We start from the raw sequence: 20,264 nt of genomic DNA, 5'->3' as shown, positions 1-20,264 counted from the left end.
TGAGATTTGTCATAAATTATTCATATTATCCACCTAGAATGGCATCAAATTACCTTGTGCTGTGTGCATAAGGGACTTCAACGGAAATGATAGCTATGTAAATTTCATTTTTTAGTGCAATGTGACATATTTTGATTAGTGAGAAAATGACACCAGAGAACAAAATTTTATGACTTTATGTTTAGAAAGGGGTTCATAGCTTTTCACTTGCTTTCCCAATGTTGTTTCTCTACATTCACTTACTGTCATAATTCATTTAATAATTTATTTACTGGGGGGAAAATTGACAGACAGATGCCATTTCATGGACGTAGATTCCTGGGGCAACAAGCCAGATTCTAATCAGTACAAACATCCAACTTTCTACAAAGCCTGATAACTTTAATAGGGACTCTGCTATTGCAGTGTGAGTATTCGCAGATATATCCAGAGTAAATTTCATTTTTAGACGAAAGTTTATATTGAAAAGGTTTCCAATGCAATGGTGAGAGGAACAAAACAAACAAAATATTCTAAGTAAATATGTTTATAGTTTTATTTAAAAATTTTTCCCTGATGAAGTATGTATGGCGTTTTCTTTTCCCCATTACCTTTTGAGACTTTTTATGTAAAGACTCTATTATGGTTACAGAGAGGCAGTTTGATCATCATTTTAGTCACCAAAGCATGTGTGACCAAGGCTTTCACAGCTATCTTCTCATTTTTTATTAAATCTCAAATCATATTTATTTACAATGACTTTCCAGATATTTTCAAAAGTTTCAGATCTATTATTCATTTGTGAATATTATATACATAACATCTTATTATTTAGAAAAAATGAAGACCACAAATGTCATCTGTTTGGAATACATGTAGACTTGTAGATTGTGGAGATTTATGTTTAACACAATCTGAATTTTTCAAGGGGCTCAAATTGGGCCTCTGACAGCTCCAACTCCATATTAGGAAAGCACTACTAATATGTATTTTCCCAACCAAATATGCTTTAAGATATTTTTTTTAATGTTATAGAATGAGATCCTTTAGTTTTCAAATTTTGTTTCTAATTCTCTGCTACACAGTACTAGACCATAAAGTTTGATAACCAATAGTTTCCATGATCATGCCTCATCCATCACTTGGCTTGTATAATTATAGTGATTTTCAACAATTCTACAGAAATAGAATGAACTAAGATCAAATTGTCCATGTGAAAATAGAAGATAGCTCAAACTCTGATTATCTTGCCCATAGATTTACTTTGTCAGAAGCAAAAGTATCTTTACAAGATAATGTATTATTTACTATATCCTGTGCTTTTTAAAATTTTCACCCACTTTCAAATAACCTTTCAAATAACCAGCTTTTAGTTTCATTGTTTTTTTCTATTATTTTTGTTTTCAATTTTGTTGATTTCTATTTTCTTTGTTATTTCCTTCTTTTTGCTTGATTTAGGTGTAATTTGCTTTTCTCATTTCTTAAGGTGGAAATTTATAACATGGAATTGAGGACTGTCTTATTTTCTAATTTGTGATATTTAATGTAATCTTCTCTTAACCACTGCTTTAGCTACATCTTACAAATTGTGGCATGTTGTGATTTTATTTTCATTCAACAAAAATTTTTCCAATTCCCCTTGAAACTTCCTTTTTGGCCCATGTATTAATTAGAAGTGCCTTCTTCATTTCTCTCTCCATTTCTATTCCTTTTTGTTTCATGTATTTCAAAGCTCTGTTACATAAAACACATACTTGTAAAATTGTTGTCTTCTTTATGAATTGATCTTTTTATCATTATATAATTTCTCTCTTTACCCATGGTTTTATTCTTTATTCTGAAGTCTACCTTTTCTGATGGTAATGTGGTCATTCCAATTTCCCTTTAATTATTGTTCGCATAGCATATCTTTTTTCATCCTTCAACTTTTAACTTATCTATATCCTTATGGTTAAAGTAGGTTTCTTGTTGACAGAATATAGTTGAGTCTTTTTTTTTAATCCAACCTGACAATATCTTAATAAATGTGATGTACCTATTTATTTTGATGTATTTATTGATATAATTGTATTTAATTCTACCATTATATTACCTATTTTCTGTTTGTCTCTTCTCTTTTGTGCTCCTCTTTCCCACTTTCCTTTCCTTCTTTGTATTCTTTGAGAATTGTTTTCATATTCCAGTTTAAATTACCTATTGACTTTTGGCTATATCTTTTGTATTATTTCTTAGTGCTTGCTCTAGGCTTTATAATATACATACCTAACCTTTCACATTCTACTCAGTTATATTTTACTACTTCAGTAAAACTGTAGAAGCTTTACAACCATATAGATTTCTTTTACTCTCCCCCATTAGACTTCTCATTACAGTTGTCATATGGGTTAAATCTATACAAATTGATTTCAGTGAGCATACATATTTTAAAGAATTTAAAAGAAAATAAGATTTTACATTTACTGATATATTCACTATTTTTCTTGCTCTTCCTTCATTCCTGAATATACTCTCTACTGGCCTTCAGAAAAACCTCTTATTACTTATAATAATGAAATATAATCTTTAACAATGTATTCTTCTGAGAAAGAGATTTAATAAATTCAAGTTTATATCATTGCCTTTTAGCTGAAAATTTTCTTTTAGCGTTTTTTAGAGCAGGTCTACCAGCAATGACTTCTCTGAGTTTCCCTTTATCTGATGATGTCTTTGTTTATCCTTCATCCTGAAAGAGATTTTCCATATACATAAAATTTTAGATTAGTGGTTATTTTCTTTCATCCCTTTAAGATGCAGCCCCATTGTCTTCTGGCTTCCATGATTTTTAATCAAAAATCAGTGGTAATTTGAATCATTGTTCCCCTGATTGTAATGCATTGTTTTTCTCTAGCTGTTTTCAAAAGTATTTATTCTAGTCTGTTTTTAGTAGTTTGATTATGATGTGCCTGGACATTGTTTTCTTTGAGTTTACTGTGATTGAGGGTCTGCTGAGCTTTTTGAATCTGTAATTTTATGTCTTTCATCAAATGTGGAGGTTTTTGGCCCTTACATCTTCAAATATTTTTTCTGCATTGATCTTTTTCTCTTCTTCTTCTGAGACTCCAATGGCATATATTTTAAAACTTTTGAAATTGTCCCATTGTTCCCTGAGGCTTTATTCATTCTTTTTATAACATTTTTTTCTCTCTGTTCTTCAGATTGGATAATTTCCATTGATTTAACTTCAAGTCTATTGACTCTTCTATCATCTCCATTCTGTCATTGATCACATTAAGTGAATTGTTTATTTTTTATTTTAGATATTGCATTTTCAGTCATATAATTTTAATTTGGATATTTTGTATTGTTTCTACTTCTGTGAAAGAAATAGAACTTCTACCTTTTGATTTATGTCATGGAGCAAATATATAGTTGTATTAGCTGCTTTAAAATCTTTGATAATTCCAATACCTAAATCATCTCAGTATTGGCATCTGCTCATTTTCTTAAGTATTTAGAATTGGTCATATTTTCCTACATCTTTTTAATTTCAAATTTTATGTGGTAGAAATCTTGGGTCCTATTTGAATTATCTTAATAATGCTGATTTTTCCATTTGTTTGTTTAGCAGACAGTTGTTCTAATCTTATTATTTTTTTTTAATCTCATTTTTAAAAGAGTTTGCTGTGATGTTTTGGTTAATCCAGTACATGCATGCTTCAAGAGTTAGTTGAGGCTTAGGCTGTAGTTTACAGAGGTACTTCTTTTTATTGTTCTTTACTTTATTGTGCTTCATGGATATTGCAATTTTTACAAATTGAAGGTTTGTGGCAACTCTGCATCAAGCAAGTCCATCGACACCATTTTTCCAACATCTCTGTGTCACATTTTGGTAATTCTTGCAATATTTTAAGCTTTTTCATTATTATTATATTTATTATGGTGATCTGTGATTAGTGATCTCTGATGTTATTATTGCAAAAATTCTGGCTCACTGAAGGCTCAGATTATGGTTAACATTTTTTAGCAATAAACTACATTTTAATTAAGATATATACTTTTTTTTAGACAATGCTATTATCACACACTTAATAGACTAGACTATTGTGTGAAGATAACTTTTCTAAAATTGTTTTATTTTATTTTTATTTATTTATTTTTGGTTGCATTGGGTATCTGTTGCTGCACACAGGCTTTCTCTAGCTGCATCGAGTGGGGGCTACTTTTTGTTGTGGTGTGTGGGCTTCTCAGTTTGGTGGCTTCTCTTGTTGCAGAGCATGGGCTCTAGGTGCACAGGCTTCAGTAGTTGTGGCACATGGTCTCAGTAGTTGTGGCACACAGGTTTAGTTGCTCTGCGGCATGTGGGATCTTCCCAGACCAGGGATTGAACCTGTGTCCCCTGCATTGGCAGGTGGATTCTTAACCATTGAGCCACCAGGGAATTCCCATGGTCTTAACTTTTATGTGCACTGGGAAACCAGAAAATTCATGTGACTTGCTTTATTGCAGTGGTCGGACACCAAACTCACAATATCTAAGCAGTATGCCTGGATATCATAGTTCAGTTCTCAAGGCCCTTTACTAATCTGCTTTGAGCCTGTCTCCAGCCTGTGTAGCTCAGGGGTGAGCCTGGGACTTGTGTGGATTCATACACAGAGTTAGGGAGTCTGTTTATTTAAATTTATGTTTCTAGGACTTCCCTCACATTCTCTGACACTTTTCTTGTTCCTCTGGCCAGAAAGACACAGTTTCTACTGGAGATTTAGCTGCCAGTTCCAAACCTTTGCTCAGCTTTGCAACTGGGACCCTATGGGCAAATCCATGAGACAAAAAGGACAAAATGTAGGGGGATTCTCATCCCAGAATAGGTTGCTTCTTCATTTTTTAAAAAATTTTTACTTATTTATTTATTTATTATTTTTGGCTACATCAGGTCGTAGTTGCAGCACATGGGATCTTTCATTGAGGCACATGGGCTTCTTTCTAGTTGTGGCACATGGGGCTCACAAGTTGTGGAGTGTGTGGACTCCAGAGCACACGGGCTCAGTAGTTGTGGCATGTGGGCTTAGTTGCCCTGTGGCATGTGGGATCTTAGTTACCCGACCGGGGATTGAACCCACATCCCCTGCATTGGAAGGTGAATTCTTAGCCACTGGACCACCAGGGAAGACCCCTGCTTCTCCATGTTTTTACTCCTTTCCACCATCTACCCTCTTTTTTGGTTATATTTCAGGTAGTTGATTTTTAAATATTTTCCAGAGATTTTAGTCCTAATCAGTGATAAACATAGGCTAGACTGGGCTTACTACATTTTGGACAGAATTAGAACCCTCTAAGAAGGAGGTGCATTTCAGTTGGTCCTTACATCTATGAGCACAGAGGAGGGTTCTCTGGGCTTGAGACTCTGGCCTTTGAGAAGGGGATGCTGGCTAACTGTCACAGGGGTCTCTGAGGAGGTGGTGTGATTTTATTGCTCCTTTAAGTGTTGACACAACTGCAAGCTGGTTTCAGCAGTGGCTCCTGGGACAAACTATCTTTATCAGCATGAATATGTGAGGCTAGGATAACTCCTAAAGGAGGGTCTTGAGCCAATAAATGGCGTGATCTAATGTTTATTTCAAGATGATCACTCTGATTACTCTTTGGAGAACAGACTGAATGGTACTAGAGCAAAAACAAGAAGACTAGTTAGAAAGTATAGCAATAATTCAGATGAATTATGGTTTATACCAGGATAGTAGCAGTATATGTGGAGGATAGTCATCAGATTGTAGGTATGTTTTGAAAATAAAGCCAGAAATTTTCCTAATATATCAGACATGCAATTTTAAGAATGATGGAAGAATCAATGGTAGTCCAATTTTTTGACCTAAGGAAATAGAAGTATTTTTTTTAAATTGAAATGGTAAAGACTGTGGAAGAACCAAGTGTGGGGTTAAAAGAAATTTCCAGGGGAGAGGGACATATTGGATTTGTGATGCCACTTTCACATGCAAAATATATGTTAACTAGGCACTTAGATATACGAGGCTGGATTTTAGGCAAGTTGCTTTGGCTTGGAGTTGAGTATATAGATGGAATTTAAAGCCATGAAGATGGATATCACCTAGGGAATAAGTATAGACAGAGAAGGGAAAAGTTCTGAGAACTTATTCCAAAGACATTCCAACCTTTAGAGGTGGTAGAGGTGAGAAGAAATCAACAAAGAAGATTGAGAAAGAGCAGTATGATGTAAGAGAAAAATTGAGTCAGTGGGATACTGGAAGCCACAGGAACAATATCAAACATAACGTCAAGAAAATGAGGGGAGATCTTCAAGATGGCAGAGGAGTAAGACGTGGAGATCACCTTCCTCCCCACAAATACATCAGAAATACATCTACCTGTGGAACAACTCATATAGAACACCTACTGAATGCTGGCAGAAGACCTCAGACTTCTTAAAAGGCAAGAAAATCGCCACATACCTGCATAGGGCAAAAGAAAAAAGAAAAAACAGAGACAAAAGAATAGGGATTGAACCTGCACCTTGGGGAGGGAACTGTGAAGGAGGAAAAGTTTTCACACACTAGGAAGCCCCTTCACTGGCAGAGACATGAGGTGGTGGTGGGGGAGAGGGAAGCTTCGGAGCCATGAAGGAGAGCGCAACAACAGGGGTGCAGAGGGCAAAGCGGAGAGATTCCCGCACAGAGGATTGGTGCTGATAAGCACGCACCAGCCTGAGAGGCTTGTCTGCTCACCCACTGGGATTTGTGGGGGCTGGGAGCTGAGGGTCCGGCTTTGGAGGTGAGACCCCAGGAAGAGGACTGGGGTTGGCTCTGTGAACACAGCCTGAAGATGGCTAGTGCACCACAGCTAGCTGGGACGGAGTCTGGGAAAAAGTCTGGAACTGCCTAGGAGGCCAAGAGACCATTGTTTCTGGGTGCGTGAGGAGAGGGGATTCACAGCACAGCCTAAACAAGCTCCAGAGACAGGCATGAGATGAGGCTATCAGCATGGACAACAGAGATGGGCATGAAATGCTGAGGTTGCTGCTGCAGCCACCAAGAAGCCTGTGTGCGAGCACAGGTCACTATCCACACCACCCCTGCCAAGAGCCTGTGTAGCCTGCCACTGCCAGGGTCCCATGATCCAGGAACAACTTCCCTGGGAGAACACAGGGCTCAAATCAGGCTGTTGTAACATCACGCTGGCCTCTGCCACTGCAAGCACGCCCTGCATTCCATACCCCACCCTCCACCTCCACCCCACTGCCTGAGTGAGCCAGAGCCCCTGAAATAGCTGCTCCTTTAACTTCATCCTGTCTGGGCAGGAACAGACGCCCTCAGGTGACCTACACGTAGAAAAGGGGCCAAAACAAAGCTGACCCCCAGGAGCTGTGCAAACAAAGAAGAGAAAGGGAAATTTCTCCTAGGAGCCACAGGAGCAGCAGATTAAATCTCCACAATCAACTTGATGTACACTGCATCTGTGGAACACCTGAATAGACAACAAATCATCTCAAAATTGAGGCGGTGGACTATGGGAGCAACTGGAGACTTGGGGTTTGCTGTATGTGACTGACTGGTTACTGGTTTTATGTTTATCTTAGATTAGTATTTAGAGTATATTATCATTAGTAGATTTGTTTATTGATTTGGTTGCTCTCTTTTATTTGTTAATATATGGATATATATATATATTTTTTTTCTTTTTCTCTTTGTGTGAGTGTGTATGTGTATGTTTCTTTGTGTGATTTTGTCTGTATAGCTTTGTTTTACCATTTGTCTTAGGGTTCTGACTGTCCTTTTTTTTAATTTTGGTTTTTAGAGCTTGTTATCATTGGTGGATTTGTTTTTTTGATTTAGTGCCTCTCTCCTTTCTTTCTATTTTTTTTTCTTTTTTAAAATTAGTTTATAATTTTTTTAATAATTTTAAATTTGTTTTCAATAACTATTTATTTTATTTTATTTTTTCCTTCCTTCTTTCTTTTTTTCTCCCTTTTCTTCTGAGCTGTGTGCCTGACAGGGTTTTGGTACTCCAGCCAGTGTCAGGCCTGTGCCTCTCAGGTGGGAGAGCCAACTTCAGGACTTTGGTCGATCAGAGACCTCCCAGCTCTACATAATATCAAATGGTGAAAGCTCTCCCAGAGATCTCCATCTTAATGCTAAGACCAAGTTCCACTCAATGACCACCAAGCTACAGTGCTGGACACCCTATGTCAAAAAACTAGCAAGACAGGAACACAGCCCCACCCATTAGCAGAGAGGCTGCCTAAAATCATGATAAGTCCACAGACACCCCAAAACACACCAACAGACGTGGACTTGTCCACCAGAAAGACAAGATCCAGCCTCATCCACCAGAACACAGGCAGCACTCCCCTCCACCAGAAAGCCTACACAACCCACTGAATCAAGCTTACCCACTGGGAGCAGACACCAAAAACAAGGGGAACTAAGAACCTGCAGCCAGCAAAAAGAAAACTCAAAACACAGTAAGTTAAGCAAAATGAGAAGACAGAGAAACACACAGCAGATAAAGGAGCAAGGAAAAAGCCCACCAGACCATACAAATGAAGAAGAAATAGGCAGTCTACCTGAAAAAGAATTCAGAGAAATGATAGTAAAGATGATCCAAAATGTTGGAAATAGGATGGAAAAAATAAAAGAAATGTTTAACAAGGACCTAGAACAACTAAAGAGCAAACAAACAATGATGAACAACACAATAAATGAAAATAAAAATTTTCTAGAAGGGATCAATAGCAGAAAAACTGAGGCAGAAAAACGGATACGTGACCTGCAAGATAAAACAGTGGAAATAACTACTGCACAGCAGAATACAGAGAAAAGAATACAACAATTGAGGACAGTCTTAGAGACTCCTGGGACAACATTAAATGCACCAAAATTAGAATTATAGGGGTCCTAGAAGAAGAAGAGAAAAAGAAAGGGACTGAGAAAACATTTGAAGAGATTATAGTTGAAAACTTCTCTAATATGGGAAAAGAAATAGTCAGTCAAGTCCAGGAAGCACAGAGAGTCCCATACAGGATAAATCCAAGGAGAAACACACCAAGACACATATTAATCAAACTATCAAAATTAAATACAAAGAAAAAATATTAAAAGCAGCAAGGGAAGAACAACAAATAACATACAAGGGAATCCTCATAAGGTTAACAGCTGATCTTTCAGCAGAAACTCTGCAAGCCAGAAGGGAGTGGCAGGACATATTTAAAGTGATGAAAAGGAAAAACTTACAACCAAGATTACTCTACACGGCAAGGATCTCATTCAGATTTGACGGAGAAATTAAAAGCTTTACAGACAAGCAAAAGCTAAGAGAATTCAGCAACAAAAAAACACCTTCAAAACAAATGCTAAAGGAACTTCTCTAGGCAGGAAACACAGGAGAAGGAAAAGACATATGATAACAAACCCAAAACAATTAAGAAAATGGGAAAAGGAACATACATATTGATAATAACTTTAAATGCAAATGGATTAAATGCTCCAACCAAAACCCATAGATTGGCTGAATGGGTACGAAAACAAGACCAATATATATGCTATCTACAAGAGACCCACTTCAGACTGAGGGACACATACAGACTGAAAGTGAGGGGATGGAAAAAGATATTCCACGCAAGTGGAAATCAAAAGACAGATGGAGTAGCAATTCTCATATCAGACAAAATAGACTTTTTTTTTACATCTTTATTGGAGTATAATTGCTTTACAATGGTGTGTTAGTTTCTGCTTTATAACAAAGTGAATCAGTTATACATATACATATATTCCCATATCTCTTCCCTCTTGACAGACAAAATAGATTTTAAAACAAAGACTATTACAAGAGGCAAAGAAGGACACTATATAATGATAAAGGGATCAATTCAAGAAGAAGATAAAGCAATTTGTAAAGATTTATGCACCCAACATAGGAGCACCTCAATACATAAGGCAAATACTAACAGCCATAAAAGGGGAAATCTACAGTAACACAGTCATAGCAGGGGACTTTAACACCCCACTTTCACCAATGGACAGATCATACAAAATGAAAATAAATAAGAAAACAAAAGCTTTAAATGTTACATTAAACAATATGGACTTCATTGATATTTATAGGACATTCCATCCAAAAACAACAGAATACACTTTCTTCTCAAGTGCTCATGGAACATTCTCCAGGAGAGATCATATCTTGGGTCACAAATCGAGCCTTGGTAAATTTAAGAAAATTGAAATCGTAACAAGTATCTCTTCTGACCACAATGTTACGAGACTAGATATGAATTACATGAAAAAAATCTGTAAAATATATAAACACATGGTGGCTAACCAAACACTTCTTAATAGCCAAGTGATCACTCGAGAAAACAAAGAGGAAATCAAAAAATACCTAGAAACAAATGACATTGAAAACACAGTGACTGAAAACCTATGAGATGCACCAAAAGCAGTTCTAAGAGGGAAGTTTATAGCAATAGAATCCTACCTCAAGAAACAAGAAGATCTCAAATAAACAACCTAACCTCACACCTAAAGCAATTAGAGAAAGAAAAACAACAACAACAACAAAAAAAAAACAAAGTTAGCAGAAAGAATGAAATCATAAAGATCAGATCAGAAATAAATGAAAAAGAAATGAAGGAAATGATAGCAAAGATTAATAAAACTAAAAGATGGTTCTTTGAGAAGATAAACAAAATTGATAAGCCATTAACCAGACTCATCAAGAAAAAAAGGCAGAAGACTCAAATCAATAGAATTATAAATGAAAAAGGAGAAGTAACAACTGACACTGCAGAAATACAAAGGATAAGGAGGGATTACTACAAGCAGCTATATGCCAATAAAATGGACAACCTGGAAGAAGTGGACAAATTCTTAGAAAACCACAACCTTCTGAGACTGAACCAGGAAGAAATAGAAAATATGAACAGACCAATCACAAACACTGAAATTGAAACTGTGATTAAAAATCTTCCAACAAACAAAAGCCCAGGACCAGATGGTTTCACAGACGCATTCTATTGAACATTTAGAGAAGAGCTAACACCTATCCTTCTCAAACTCTTCCAAAATATAGCAGAAGGAGGAACACTCCCAAACTCATTCTACAAGGCCACCATCACCCTGATACCAATACCAGATAAAGATGTCAGAAAGAAAGGAAACTACAGGTCAATGTCACTGACGAACATAGATGCAAAAATCCTCAACAAAATACTAGCAAACAGAATCTAATAGCACATTTAAAGGATTATACAGCATGATCAAGTGGGGTTTATCCCAGGAAACAAGGATTCTTCAATATACACAAATCAGTCAATGTGATAAACTGTATTAACAAATTGAAGGAGAAAAACCATATGATCATCTCAACAGATGCAGAAAAAGCTGTCGACGAAATTCAACACTGATTTATGATAAAAGCCCTCCAGAAAGTAGGCATAGAGGGAAATTACCTCAACATAATATAGGCCTTATATGACAAACCCACAGTCAACATCGTTCTCAATGGTGAAAAACTGAAAACATTTCCTCTAAGATCAGGAACAAGACAAGGTTGTCCACTCTCATCACTATTATTCAAAAAAGTTTTGGAAGTTTTAGCCAAGGCAATCAGAGAAGAAAAAGAAATAAAGTAATCCAAATTGGAAAACAAGAAGTAAAGCTGTCACTCTTTGCAGATGGCATGATACTCTATATAGAGAATCCTAAAGATGCTATCAGAAAACTACTACAGCTAATCAATGAATTTGGTAAATTAGTAGGACACAAAATTAATGCACAGAAATCTCTTGCATTCCTATACATTAATGATGAAAAATCTGAAATGCAAATCCAAACTACAGTGAGGTATCACCTCACAATGGTCAGAATGGCCATCATCAAAAAATTAACAGAGAAATTAAGGAAACACCCCCATTTATCATTGCAACAAAGAGAATAAAATACCTAGGAATAAATCTACCTAAGGAGACAAAAGACCTGTATGTAGAAAACTATAATACACTGATGCAAAAAATTAAAGATGATACAAGCTGATGGAGAGATATACCATGTTCTTGGATTGGAAGAATCAACATTGTGAAAATGACTGTACTGCCCAAAGTAATCTACAGATTCAATGCAATCCCTTTCAAAGTAGCAATGGTATTTTCACAGAACTAGAACAAAAAAAATTCACAATTTGTATGGAAACACAAAAGACCACAAATAGCCAAAGCAATCTTGAGAACGAAAAACAAAGCTGGAGGAATCAGGCTCCTGGGCTTCAGAGTATACTACAAAGCTACAGCAATCAAGATAGTATGGTACTGGCACAAAAACAGAAATATTGATCAATGGAACAGGATAGAAAGCCCAGAGATAAACCCACATACATATGGTCACCTTACCTTTGATAATGGTGGCAAGAATATACAATGGAGAAAAGACCACCTCTTCAATAAGCAGTGTTGGGAAAACTGGACAGCTACATGTAAACGAATGGAATTAGAACACTCGCTAACACCATACAGAAACATAATCTCAAAATGGATTAAAGACTTAAATGTAAGGCCAGACAGTATAAAATTCTTAGAGGAAAACATAGACAGAACACTCTATGACATAAATTACAGCAAGATCCTTTTTGACCCACCTCCTAGAGAAATGGAAATAAAAACAAAAATAAACAAATGAGACCTAATAAAACTTAATAGCTTTTGCATAGCGAAGGAAACCATAAACAAGATGAAAAGACAACCCTCAGAATTTGAGAAAATATTTGCAAATGAAGCAACTGAGAAAGGATTAATCTCCAAAATTTACAAGCAGCTCATGCAGCTCAGTATGAAGAAAACAAACAACCCAATCCAAATATCAGCAGATGACCTAAATATACATTTCTCCAAAGAGTATATACAGATTGTCAACAAACACATGAAAGAATGCTCAACATCACTATTCATTAGAGAAATCAAAACTACAAAGAGGTATCACCTCTCTCCACTCAGAATGGCCATCATCAAAAAATCTACAAACAATAAATGCTGGGGAGGGTGTGGAGAAAAGGGAACCCTCTTGCATTGTTGTTGGGAATGTAAATTTATACAGCCACTGTGGAGAACAGTATGGAGATTCCTTAAAAAACTAAAAATCGAACTACCATATGACCCAGCAATCCCACTACTGGGCATATACCCAGAGAAAACCCTAATTCAAAAAGAATCATGTACCATAATGTTCATTGTAGCTCTGTTTACAATAGCCAGGACAGGGAAGCAACCTGTGTCCATCAACAGATGAATGGATAAAGAAGATGTGGCAGGGCTTCCCTGGTGGTGCAGTGGTTGAGAGTCTGCCTGCCGATGCAGGGGACACGGGTTTGTGCCCCGGTCCGGAAAGATCTCACATGCCGTGGAGTGGCTGGGCCCATGAGCCATGTCTGTGGAGCCTGCATGTCCGGAGCCTGTGCTCTGCAATGGGAGAGGCCACAACAGTGAGAGGCCCGCATACTGCAAAAAAAAAAAAAAAAAAAGAAGAAGAAGATGTGGCACATATATACAGTGGAATATTACTCAGCCATAAAACAAAACGAATTTGAGTTTTTTATAGTGATGTGGATTGACCTAGTGACTGTCATACAGAGTGAAGTAAGTTAGAAAGAGAAAAATAAATACTTTATGCCAACACATATATCTGGAATCTAAAGAAAACAAAAAGATTCTGAAGTACCTAGGGGCAGGACAGGAATACACACGCAGATGTAGAGAATGGACTTGAGGACACGGGGATGGGGAAGGGTTAGCCTGGACGAAGTGAGAGAGTGGCATGGACTTATATATACTACCAAATGTAAAATAGATAGCTAGTGGGAAGCAGTCGCATAGCACAGGGAGATCAGCTCGGTGCTTTGTGACCAACTAAACGGGTGCAATAGGGAGGGTGGGAGGGAGACGTAAGAGGGAGGGGATATGGGCATATATGTATACATATAGCTGATTCACTTTGTTATACAGTCGAAACTAACACAGCATTGTAAAGAAATTATACTCCAATAAAGAGGTTAAAAAAAGAAAGAAAATGAGATTTTTCAAGTAAAATTTGATCTGAGAATTAACTATTTGATTTTAGCACCATGGAAGTTGCTTATACCTTGAGAATAATCAGAGTAGTATTGAAAGTGAAAGTCTGGATCAAGTGGGTTCAAGACAGATGAGAGGAGAGAAATTGGATACAAATGGCATAGACAATTATTTTGAAGAGTTTGCTAAAAGGGAAGCAGAGAAATTGTGTGAGTTCGAGGAAAAGATTTTCAAAGAACAGAAATCTAGAATGTAGTTTGACAAAATATTATGATTTTATTAATATGTTGCTTCTTTCAGCTTTTGCATTCATTTTTCTATTGTTATGATTAAGCTATTAAATAGTCAATAGATAACTATTAACCTCAAAGTATACTGGAATTGACCAAAATGTTCTACTCCTAGTAAATAAGCATAAATAATATTTATAGAGCTAGAAGGACATTTCAATAGTTCTAGACTTCAGGCATTGCTGAAAGCAATTTGAAACATTACTGTTCTGTCTTAAAAGGGCAATGCAAGGTAGAGAAAGAGAGCAACCTAAAATGACTAAGAAATGTGTTGTCATCAATTTTATGAATATTGTAATAACAAGTTGGCATACATTATTTTGGGATTACATATTTAGGACAGACATATATATTTCAAAATAATGAAAACTTTGCATTAAACTATACTTTCATGGAGATGCTAAAAACTATTATAGGGAGCAATATAAAGGCTCAATTTTAACAATATCATACCTAATATCAATGCTTACATATTAATACATAAAATAATACTATTTTAGGAAATTATTAAACATCATACTTGTTTATATTCATGTAGATGAAAATATGTTGAAATGTTGAAAACAAGATATTGCTTATCTTTAATATACTCTTTTAAAATAGTATTTTATCTTAGAACTTAAGGTGAAAATATTAGAGAAAATAATATAATTTTATTTAGAAGGGACACTTTAGATGATATAGTCCAAGTTTATGTATTTACAAATGTAGAAATTTAAATACAGTGTATATAATGACTCACCCAAAGTAACACAGCTAATTTTGACAAAGTTTGGTATCAGGTGGTTTTCAGTACTCTTGCTGCTGTATTTTTCAGAATCATATTAGAGAAGAAAATTAAACATATTAGGAAAATGTCTTTTTTCTTTCCTTTCTCTTCCCCTTCACTAGCTGCCTTTCTCCTTTTCTTCTTTTCCTTCTTTTCTCCGTACTCCCTATCAGCTTTTTGCTTATTCTTCTCCTTTAAGAAAGGAAGATTTAGGCCTTTTGCCTTCCAAGATGGCCCATACTCTGTCTATGGAGCATGTATCTCCCTGAATAAACCTTCTTTCACTTTACTACATCTTGCTCTTGAATTCTTGCCTGCACGAAGCCAAGAACACACACTGGGCGGCCATCCCAGGGACTCGGACATGACTTGGGGTGTGACCATCCTCTTACGCCCCCTCTCTCTTTCCTGCAACATCTTTTCTGGCACACAATGCGGGGCCTCAAAGGCCATAATCTCGATCCGCCTATTGGGCTATGGCTCCCCTCTGAAGGGTGGCTGGGACTTATCCTGAGCCATGGAGATTCAAGTAGCCCGTTAGGTGGCAGCTGACGTCGCCTGCAGGATCTGGCAGGATAATTATGCTTAATTTATTATGACATTGCTAGCTTTAAACGTTACACCTGACACAGTATAAGTACTCATGTGTTATTTTTTAATATCAATATTATTATCAGAAACAACTCTCTTTAAATGGGAAATACCTTTATGAAAACTCATGAACATATTCATAGTCACTGTTTCAAAGAATAGCCATAGTAGGACCTGTGAACTATTATGGAACTGGTCTACTTAAAATTCAGTTAGTGACATCATAAGTAAGTGGAGGCATAAAAGGGATACATAATCTAAAGTAGTATTATCTTTGCTTTAAGACTTTTGGCATATCTTCATATTCCATGTTAAGAAATCCAGTTCTTTTAATAATTGTAATCAAATTGAGCTTGTTATTAGAGTGTTTAACTGTACTATTGAATGGGTTTGAGATGAAAAGTGATATGGACAATTTTATTTATGAGCCTCAAATGAGCATTTGCTGATGCCATTGTAATTTCTCATACAAGTATATAAATGATACAGCAACATTTCTTGCAGTGCTACCTTCAGAGTCATAATAAAACTCTTGCAGAACATGTGTGTGCACCATAAAGAAAAGGCAATGAGTTTTCTTTGGGAACTGATGGCCCTTATTAGCATGAATTGAATTGTGCATCTGTGTTTGTAACAGGATGAGTGATGTGGCAGTGGATTGCTTTGTACACATTCCTGTGCTTTCCCTTCTGTTTGGCCCGCTGTTTATTTTCTCATCCAGCCCACCCAGGTGAGTGACATTTTCCCTTCCCGACTTTACTCTCTGGAGATAATGGAGGAAGGCAAGAGTATGTGTAAGCAAACGTACCAGTTGTCATAGTCTCCACTTTCTGGTGTCCCTTTTGATTTCCTTCTGTGCCTTTGACATTCTAGGAAAAAATCTTTTATAACACATCACGATACACCCCCTCCCACCCATCCAGATAGAATAAGTGGTTGAATGCCTCACACACCATGGCCTTTATTCATCTACGTTTATAAAAATGCCTCTTCTTTTTTTTAGCATTGCCAACTCTCATACGTTTACTTATTTATTTTGGTTCAGTAAGCATGCTGCCACTGTTGTGTCATCTGAAAATTTAGCCTTTTAGCTTCTTTGATGACATAATTAACATGAACTGAATAAATCCAGCTTGTGCCACAGCTGTCAAGGCACCTGGGTATTTATAGTTTCACCCTCTCTTCTGAGGCAGGAGAGCTTTCATAACACATATGGTAGGGTGAATCTGGAGCAGATAGACTCATATACTCTGGCTTTCAATAAGGCAAGAGGGATAACACTGCATAAAGCCCAGTCACAATTCTGTCGAGGGTACTGAATTGATTATGTCCTGCACCAGACAATGCTTGGGTCCAACCAAATGCATTCTAGATGCCTCAGTGCTGGGTTTTGGGGTCCTGAATTTTAAAATAAAAATAAAATACTTAGCTTATATAGAAAATAGCAAATAATTTTCTTCTCAGTGGCCAATGACGGGAACTAGCATAAATAACCTTTTGCATTTATTCAGGAGAAGATAATTCAGAATGCTAAGTGACTTTTCCCTTTCACCTATATGACAAAACTTACCTTGACCAATGAAAAATCCAACAGTATCTGAAAAGAAACTCCAGGGTCATAGGAAGTAAAATAAGTCTTGAAAGTGACAATTGGTGTATAAAAATGAAGAGTTGAGAAGTCTGTCAACCCTTGAAGGGCACAGACACCCTCCTACAGAATCATCCTGCCCTGAAAGCACAGGTGGCATCTAGCAGCCTGATAAATGTCATAGGTAACTCTATTGTCCATTAATAGTATCTGCCATACACACACTTTAGGAATTAAACAGGCCATTGAAAGCCAATGTCAGGGAGTTAGTGAAATTTTAAAAGAATAATCCACACCTGGCTAATGAAAAGCTGAGATAGATGGAGTTTTAGATGCTTTTATACACAAGTCCTTGTTTGAAGTATTCTGTGCCTTATGGTGGAGGAGAGATCCGTGATTTTCAGAGAGTATGAGTGGGCGGTAATGCACCTCTAGGGGATGCAGATCGTGATAACTGATGGGCTCTTTCAAATTACACCTCCTCACTACCCAGATTCTCTGAACCTCCCAGAGGTGCGTAGCCCTGTGAGAATCACTGCCTGGTGAGCTTCATTGACAGATAATATCACACTCAGGTTTGTCGATGTGGAAGAAAAGTTAAGTAACTGATGACTTTTCTTCCTCCATAATAAGTTTTCTTAAAACTTCCAGTGTATTGTTAAACAAGAGAAATGTTCTTTCAGGTTTAGCAACTTCTGTCTGTAACAGAAGCATGAAGTATGCTTTGTATGAGAATATGCAACTTACCATCTGCCTTAATGTCTTCAGAGAACAGTTATCAATGATTTCTTTCCAGGGTTAAAATTAATAGACTTGAACTTATTGTACTGTGAGCATCTTTAGGATTTTGTCCATTGTGAAAATATCCTCTAAATGGCATCCTGCCAAATATTAGGCCTTCTTGTGGAAGTTCACAATTTGTGACAGTTCATCCTAATATGCATAATATTTCTGTTCTAATTCCATTTTTGAACTTTTGTGTTCTATTTTTATCTGAGGATGGAGATAAGGCTAAATAAGATTCAGAAGAAAATATATTAAATGTGAAAAATAGCAGTTAAGAATTAATTTCCCATGGCAATTGATTACATGTTTATTCAGTAGTTTGGCACAGTTATTTGACTAGACTTTTCATTTCCAGTGTCAATTGAGCAGTTTATCCATTTTACTTTAGAGTGTTCATTTTTTGTGATAATAATTTCAATGTTTTTGCATTTATTATGTCCGAGGAAGAGGAAACTTGCTGATAGAACAGTTTAATTTCAAGGAGTGTGGTCTTCTTAGGGACTGTAAATGTCTTGGCTATGTGGTTGAACTTTCAACATTTCTCCTCTAAAAATAATTTGCAACCTCCACTGCCATCAATCTTAAATCTGTATTCATTAATGATGTGTTAAAAAATATATTTAAAAGTCACAGAGGAACAAAGTTGTGTTATTTCTGTTGTGGAAGACTGGTTTAAAATATTTGTTAGAAATAGTCTGAAAGTACAATGTACTGTAATTGTAGTTTGTCATATGTGGTTCATTGTCATTAGTCAGAGGCAGCACTATATATAGTACATATAACAGCATAAGTCAGGTTTACAACTCTGCATCCATCTGTAATGCATGATAGCATATGTTTTATAGGGCTGATTATTAAGATAATATATCTTTGTATTCTCAAAACCTCAACTTTGAAATTTCTTTGCTGATAAGAAATTAATGCCTAAGAATTAAAAGCTAAAGTGAATTCCACTGTACTTAGTCTTCTACTGACTTTACAAAATGAAGATTTACCTGCAGGAGACATTCTTTCTTTCTTTCTTTCTTTTTTTAAGATAAAGATGTAAAAAAAGCTAACCTCACCTTATATTATATAATAATATTGTTTTGGGGAAATAAAATGAAAAGTACAGGATTCCTAACACTCTCCCTCAAAATGTAACTGAAGACTGACTTTTTTCTACACTGTCTTTAATACTTACAGTTCTAAGTCTCCATACTTGTGAAGAAAATGTTCTGTTGATGTTTTGCATGATAGAAGTAATGCATTTATAAAATTTGTACACAGGCACTTTCCACTAAAGATAAATATACTTTAAAGAGGTATTTTGTCCCTAGATGATAGTACTGTCCATGAATTAGCACTATGATAAAAGGGAAACATTTAGGATTTAGCAGAATGTCATCAAATTTAAGACAAGAGAACTGAATCTCCATTTTTGTTAGGCTTACTGACACCTATAAGAAGGTAAGGGGGAAAACGTAGTTACAAGTAATCAAAGCATTTGTAAACACACATATATATTTTGCGGGTGGTGAGGGATAGGTAGGGGGCATTATTATCAAGCTATTATTGTCTATCAATCATGTGTGATATGTTTATTAATTCAACCCTCAGCCATCTTAAATACATTATCTTCAAGTGGCATGAGAACATACTCTGTCTGCCTATATCCTTTTCTGCCTGAAAATCACCAACTTACAATATAGTCAAGCCAGTCATTTGGGAAGTTGGATATTGCTTAGGAACTGAATTATCTCACTGTGTATCACCTTTATGGAAATTAATTAGCTTATGTCTAGGAGTCCACCTGTTTTCACTCCTCTGAAAATTAGATAAGGTTAGAATCCTAAATAATTTTTAAAGTCTTTCCTTTAAAGAAACACTATAAAGGAAATATTACCTCTAACTCTTCAATTAAATTTGTATTAACCTAGTAATTAATTAGATTTATTTTACATATTTTAATATAAATTAGAAAATGGTTTGGAAATATTTTATTAACATTTGATTGGCCCAGAAATGCACCACCCAACAAATATGAACAAAAGCATATTTCAAATAATAATAATGAATTGATCATTTTATCATAGTTAATGATCCCTTTGAATTTTTATACCAGGATTGTTGGTATTGTTGTTTCTATTTTTTCATCTTTCTTAGCATTTGTTTCAAAGTCATTTAAAAATTTCATTGTCAATTTTTGAATTTTTAGTTGATTACAAATCATGTGGCACC

General features: G+C 35.9%; 1 protein-coding gene across 6 annotated transcripts in view; it reads left to right on the top strand.

Annotated features, from left to right (window-relative positions):
* The window catches only part of PCDH11X (protocadherin 11 X-linked), a 752,740-nt gene that overhangs the window by 573,697 nt on the left and 158,779 nt on the right, over positions 1-20,264 (top strand). The window lies entirely within an intron of this gene.

The sequence above is a fragment of the Globicephala melas genome, chromosome X (genome assembly GCF_963455315.2).
Source record: "Globicephala melas chromosome X, mGloMel1.2, whole genome shotgun sequence".
In the NCBI taxonomy this organism is placed as follows: Eukaryota; Metazoa; Chordata; class Mammalia; order Artiodactyla; family Delphinidae; genus Globicephala; species Globicephala melas.
This window is presented reverse-complemented; position numbering and strand designations above follow the sequence as displayed.